This window comes from Pleurodeles waltl, chromosome 6, assembly GCF_031143425.1.
Source record: "Pleurodeles waltl isolate 20211129_DDA chromosome 6, aPleWal1.hap1.20221129, whole genome shotgun sequence".
NCBI lineage: Eukaryota > Metazoa > Chordata > Amphibia > Caudata > Salamandridae > Pleurodeles > Pleurodeles waltl.
The window spans coordinates 1109361670-1109367693 of NC_090445.1; the positions used below are offsets into that span (position 1 = coordinate 1109361670).

At 44.1% G+C, this 6024-nt stretch overlaps 1 long non-coding RNA gene across 2 annotated transcripts in view; it reads left to right on the plus strand.

Annotated features, from left to right (window-relative positions):
- Window positions 1–6024, plus strand: part of LOC138300621 (uncharacterized) — a 179313-nt gene that overhangs the window by 113176 nt on the left and 60113 nt on the right. The window contains exon 5 of one of the 2 annotated variants that reach the window (XR_011204973.1): window positions 2016–2089. The exons of the other annotated variant lie outside the window; for it this stretch is intronic. This is a non-coding gene — a long non-coding RNA (uncharacterized lncRNA). The remainder of the gene's footprint in view (window positions 1–2015; window positions 2090–6024) is intronic. 2 annotated transcript variants of the gene reach the window in all.

Genomic DNA, 6024 nt, shown 5'->3' on the forward strand with positions numbered 1-6024 from the left:
GAGTCCATTAAATATGTTTTCTTTGTATAATTAGGGGCTTTTTATTCACGGTCATGCTACCAGCCATACGTACTATCTTTAGCTTGAATATCGTGGTCTGTATTTTCACTGTCTGTCTGAGATTGTACTCTTGGGACGCAAGAATAACCTGCATTTAGCTTAAGAGCAATTTCTTTCTCATTCTTTATTTAGTCTTTTTTCATGTTCCTGCTATTAAATCTGTGGTTCAATTGTGTTTGATTTTAGATCTTTTTAGGCTGGTGTCTTTCCAATGTTCGATGACCACTAAACAATTAACTAATTTAATGCTCGAGTGTGGCGGTGTTCTAGAGATATTGTTGCCTTGTTGTACTAGAGGAATCACATCCTGTAGAGTTACCATATGGAAATGTTCTGAGAAAATGTCATGATTTAATGGCCTGAGATCTAAAATAGGCTGTAGTGAGCCCTCTGTTGTGTGATTGAAGAAGCATAGAGAATATACCCGAGCCTTGCTGTTCAGGAGGGACAGGTTCCATGGCTACTTTGAGCAAAATAGCCTGTATTTCCTATTTGAGCCCGGTTATATGTTCTTTGGAGACTGTGTCTGTGAGGTAGGATATTTGGAAGTGTTTTGATGAGCTCCAGACAATAACCATGTTGGATTATATCCAATACCCACTGATCTGTTGCAATTGTTTTCCAGTTTGATAGAACCGTTGTAGTCTTCCCACAGCAGGTGTTATGTGATCAGGGGGTATGGGGAAAGAGTCACTGTTATGAGGAGGAGGGTGCGTTGCGAGGGGAAGCAATTTCCACGTCCCTTGGAATTATTTCCTCTACATGTGCCTCTGTAGTACCACAAGGAGTGGGACTTTGTAATGTCCCCATAGATTCTGTGTCCTTTTTAATTTTCTTTAATGTTTGGTCCACTTGGCAATCCCACAATGTGTTCTTCAATCGGAAAGATCAACATGTCTCCCAGTTCTTCTCGTTGTGGTTTGGAGACAGGTTCCAAACCTGATGAAGGTTTGTTATGCTGGTATTTGGCATGGCAGCTGGGACAGAACCAAAATGGAGTCCGTTCCACCAGCAGTACATGGTTAATCAAATACTATTAGATAAGAAAAAGAACCGAATGGGCTCGTCCCAAGGGCAGCGTGTAGAAAAGATAAACGTCGAATCGACGGGTGATGATTTTCTCCTATTTTCAAAGGGTGAGAGTGAAACGCAAACAAAAACAATACCAATGGGTATATAGAGATGAACAACAGACTGAAGGGAGCCTGAAAACAGTCTCGAACTGGAGCACCGAAGAATACGTCTGAATCAGATGGCAGAAAGTAAACAATCTAACAATGGAGCCAGTGCCTATGCACAGGATTACTGAGAAGAGTCACATTGCCTTGTGACTCGAGATACTTCTTCAATGAAAAACAACTTGAACACATCCTGACCAAACACTAGCAGGAGTATGAACAGCATGTGTATCTCCAGCCACATATTTCATAGAACTCTGTGTTATTGTAGATTTGGCTATTATGCTTATGACTGGTTCTGTAAAGTAAAAGAAAAAAAAACTAGTGATCATTCACGTCTCAAACATTCATCCTTTCAATTCTATTTAATAGCAGTTTAAAGATGTTTCATACCCCCGAACTGTCTTTCTTTTCTTGCAATGCGAGAAATGAACTTATGAGAGGACTATTCACGGCATTAGTCAATTGCAAGATCCACACTGTCCTGGGAAGATAACACCATTCTGTAAGGGCATATGAAATTACTTTGACTTGGAAGTACATTCGTGAGAGATCCGTCCAATCTTGGAAGACCATTTTCATTTTTGCAAATCATCTGAAAGTCGTGTTCTTGAGCGTGAAGCTTCTCTGTCAGGGAGCCACATCTATGCATGTTTTTTTTAATGTTACCACTAGGGTTTCTGTTGGTCTAAATATTAGATTTATTCATCAAGTCCTGACTTCCATTTGACTCAGCACATTGTTCTGTCAATTTTCTTTCTCAACATTCTTTAACAGCTAGAAGAGCTGCAAAGCTTCATTCCTTGGATGGAAGAAGATAATTCTTTTGTTCTGGCGAGGTAGAAATTGAAGTAAGTCCTATGCATAAGTTGTTTGTGGCATTTGGTAACCCCAACAAAGGTCAGGCTGTGTGGGAGAAAGCCAGATAGATTGCTGACTGTACCATCAGAGGCATGGTTGGAACAGTTACCATCTACACTGGTAGCTGAACACACATGCAAAGTAGCAATGTAGGCTATTAAACATTCCTTCTCAAAATACTATCATCTTGATTTGCAATACCAGATTGCAAGCAAGCACAGATTAGGTGGTGCTGTGAAATCTGTTTGTTTAAGGCGAGCCTCACTCCAGCCATCTGCATCCCACTGCTGAATTGGTCTGTTAATGATAATCAGGGCCACACATTATGGAGCAAAGGAGAGACAAATTATGTAGCAGGTTGACTATATTATGCTAAAAAAATAAAAAATAAAAGTTATGTTGCATTATGTAGCACATTGTATGGTGCTACCATCTTGCGCTTTTGTAATTTCAACACATTAATAGTGTCTGACAATTTTTCATCTCATTAATCCTAGTTTAACACCAGAATACATCAATCAGAAACTGACAGGAGCACAGTTAACATTTGCAATGAGTCTACCGCTGTATGGCACCATTAGCATCTCTTTTTTTTGTTTGTTTTTTAAGTAACTTGTGATGCATTTGAATATGAATCTATAAGAGTTCCAGTGCTGGAGAAAAAAAAAAAATATTTATTTACAGTAACCAGTGTTCTCCACATTTGGTGTCTTTCACACTATCACATGCAACCGACCCTCCTCCGTTCTCTTTGAGGCCCTTCAATTGTTTGTCTACAAAAAAATCTCAGCTGTGAACATATCTGTGGGGAGCGAGGCTCTAGGCTTATAATTTCAATGGCCCAACTACACAGCATGCAATGAAATAATAGATTGCACAAGATACAATCTTAACAGCGTTTTAGAGTAATGAGGTTTTAACATTTAAGTACTCTCACTTTTTGCCTGTTTGACTGTGCTCAGTAGGATCCTGCCACGAGGACCCCAGTGATTATGCTCTCTCCCTTCCAACTAGGTTGCTGGAACCTTTTTCACTCCACACTTGGCATAGTGGTTCCCCAATGTAAGTCCCTAGTATATGATACCCAAGGCACTGAGGTACCAGGGGATCCGTTTGGGCTGCAGCATGTATCATGCCACCCATAGGGAGCCAGTACAAAGTGTTCTGCAGGCCTGCAATTGCAGCCTGCGCAAAAGGGTATATGCACCCTTTCACCACCAGGTCACTGTAAGTCACCCCTATGGCAGGGTGCAAGTACCTGTGTGTGAGGGCACTCCTGAACTAGCATAGGTGCCCCCACAAACTCTGGTTCCATTCTCCTGGACTTCAGGACTGCTGAGTACGACATTTTACGAGTGTGCTGGACATAGGTCACTTCCTATGTCCAGCTACATAATAACTCCGAACCCGGGCATGTTTGGTATCAAACATTTCGGAATCATACCCCAATACTATTGGAAGTATGATTCCATGCGCTCTAGGGGCTCCTTAGAGGACCCCCAGCATTGCTACCACCAGTCTTACAGGGTTTTCAGCCCAAACTGCTGCCACCCCTCAGACAGGTTTCTGCACTCCTGCTGCTTGATCTGATCAAGCCCAGGAAGGTAGAACCAAGGATTTCTCTGGGAGAGGGAGGTAACACTCTCTCTCCCTATGGAATGGTGTGACTGGCTTGGGAGGGGTCACCTTCCCAAGCCATTGGTATACTTTAGAGGGCACATTTTGTGCCCTCCATGTATAATGCAGTCCCCAACCCCAACCACCCCCCACCCTGTGGCACAAAACTGGACAATGGAAAGGGGAGAGTCACTCCCCTGTCTACCACCACCCCAGGGGAGGTGCTTCCAAAGGTGTCAGGGAACTTTGGGAGCATCTGATTGGCAGGCAGACGACGTCAGAGCCCCCTCCTGATAGGGGCTTACCTGGCTAACTGACCAATCCGCCTTTCATGGCTATTTAGGGCCTCTCTCTAGGGTGGATCTTCAGATTAGGCTTGCAAGACTCCAGCAGGATTCCTCTGCAACCTCCACTTTGACTTATGGCCACGGGAACTGCAACTGGACACACCAGGAACAGACAACGCTGCAATCAACGAAGAAGACTCTTCTGCCACTTTGTTTCCACGACTCCTGCCAGCTTTGCAACATTTCCACAACCATGCATCCTCAGAAGACAGCAACTCTTCAGCCTGCACAAGAAGAAGGAATCTCCCTTGGATAAAGGAGACACTCCCCTGTATTCGCAGGCACATGCTGCAACGACGAACGGCTGCGTGGATCTCCCCTCATCTTGAGCTGCGTGGATCCCGCATCATGGGTGGTGGTCCGTAGTAGTCCTCTTGGTCCTCTCTGCCAGCTGTCCAACTTTGGTGGAGGTAAGCCCTTGCCTTCCCAGGCAGGACGGTACCCCCATGCATCTTGTCTGTTGCGGCTGCCAAGATTTGTTTGCATCTCTTCCAAGAGATCTCAGGTGACGTGTAGCTCCAGTCCCCATCACTCCTTACTGAGACGCACATCCCTCTGCGTGACTCTCCTGCAGCGTGGTATCCCTTCCTGTAGTGCTGCGTGGGCTCCTTCCACAACTTCTGTGTCCCTGTCCTGTGGGACTCCTGTGGGTGCTGCCTCTGTTCCTGTTGACTTTCTGTGATGCTGAGGGTGCCCTGTGGCTCCCCCTCCTGAGCCTTGCTGGTCCCCGGCAGCACCACTTTTCCACTAACCGTGACTGCCTTTCCAGGGCTTCTTGGTGGAATTCCTGCACTGACACAGACACCAGTCTGCAGGCTTCACTCCAGCGTGGGACATCATCTGCATCCATCAGGAACTCTTCTCTGGCTCCAGGGCTGCAGTGCTGACCTGTTCTTCACCGTCGACCAACTCCTGCAAATACAGGTGGGTGGATAGTTGCTCCTACTCCTCCTGGACTCCACTGTGACTCTTGGACTTGGTCCCCTCTCTCCACAGGTCTTCAGGAATCCACTGCTGGTTTCTTGTAGTCTTATCTGGTGTCTTCTTGTTCTGCCTTTTGGGTGGTTTGGGGAAATTCCAGTGATTTACTCCTTTCCTGGTCGCTGGAGGTTACTGTGTTACCTACCTCTGTGGTTTTTGAGTACTCCCAGCTCTCCTCTACACATTCCACTTACCTAGGTGGGGATCCTGTGTTTGCATTCTATTTTTTTAGTATATGGTTTGTGCCCTCCTTAGGGTCACCATTGGTTGTTATTTGTACTGTTTTCTAACCTTTTCTATGCCTATTACTAGTGTATATATTTAGTGTATTACTTACCTCCTATTGGAGGGTTGCCCTTCTACTAATCTTTGGCATTGTGTTCCAAAAATAAAGTACCTTTATTTTTGTACAACTGAGTGTTTTCTTTCATGAATGAAAATGCTGTGTGACTTCAGTGGTAGTGCATGAGCTTTGCATGTCTCATAGATAAGCTCATCCAGAGCTACCTCTAGAGCGCCTGGCTTCTAGACACTGCCTACACTTCACTAAGAAGGGATATGTGGACATGGTGTAAGTACCTTGGGTACCCCCCACACACCAAGCCAGCTTACTACAATTTGGTACCCAGGAATTACAGACTGTCAGTTGGATCTAGTGCAAGCATTTGTGAAGCTATGAAAGATGCAATCGCAGAGAAGTACTTTGTGGGTAGTAGAACATGGCATGCTTTAGGTAAAATATTGCCTAATGTTAATGCACAGTAACCTTGAAACATAAAATCTGTAATAATGCAAGGATAGCAATAATTAAAGATCTACTTTTAAAATGCTTAGTGCAGGATAACAAAATGCCCAGACTGAACAACTTCAAAATTGCTACCAAATGTTTCTTGGAAGAAACTTTTCTAAATACTGAACATGTATACATAGATATACTTTTTTATTGTAATATCATCTGAAAAGTGAGAGAAAGTCGATCA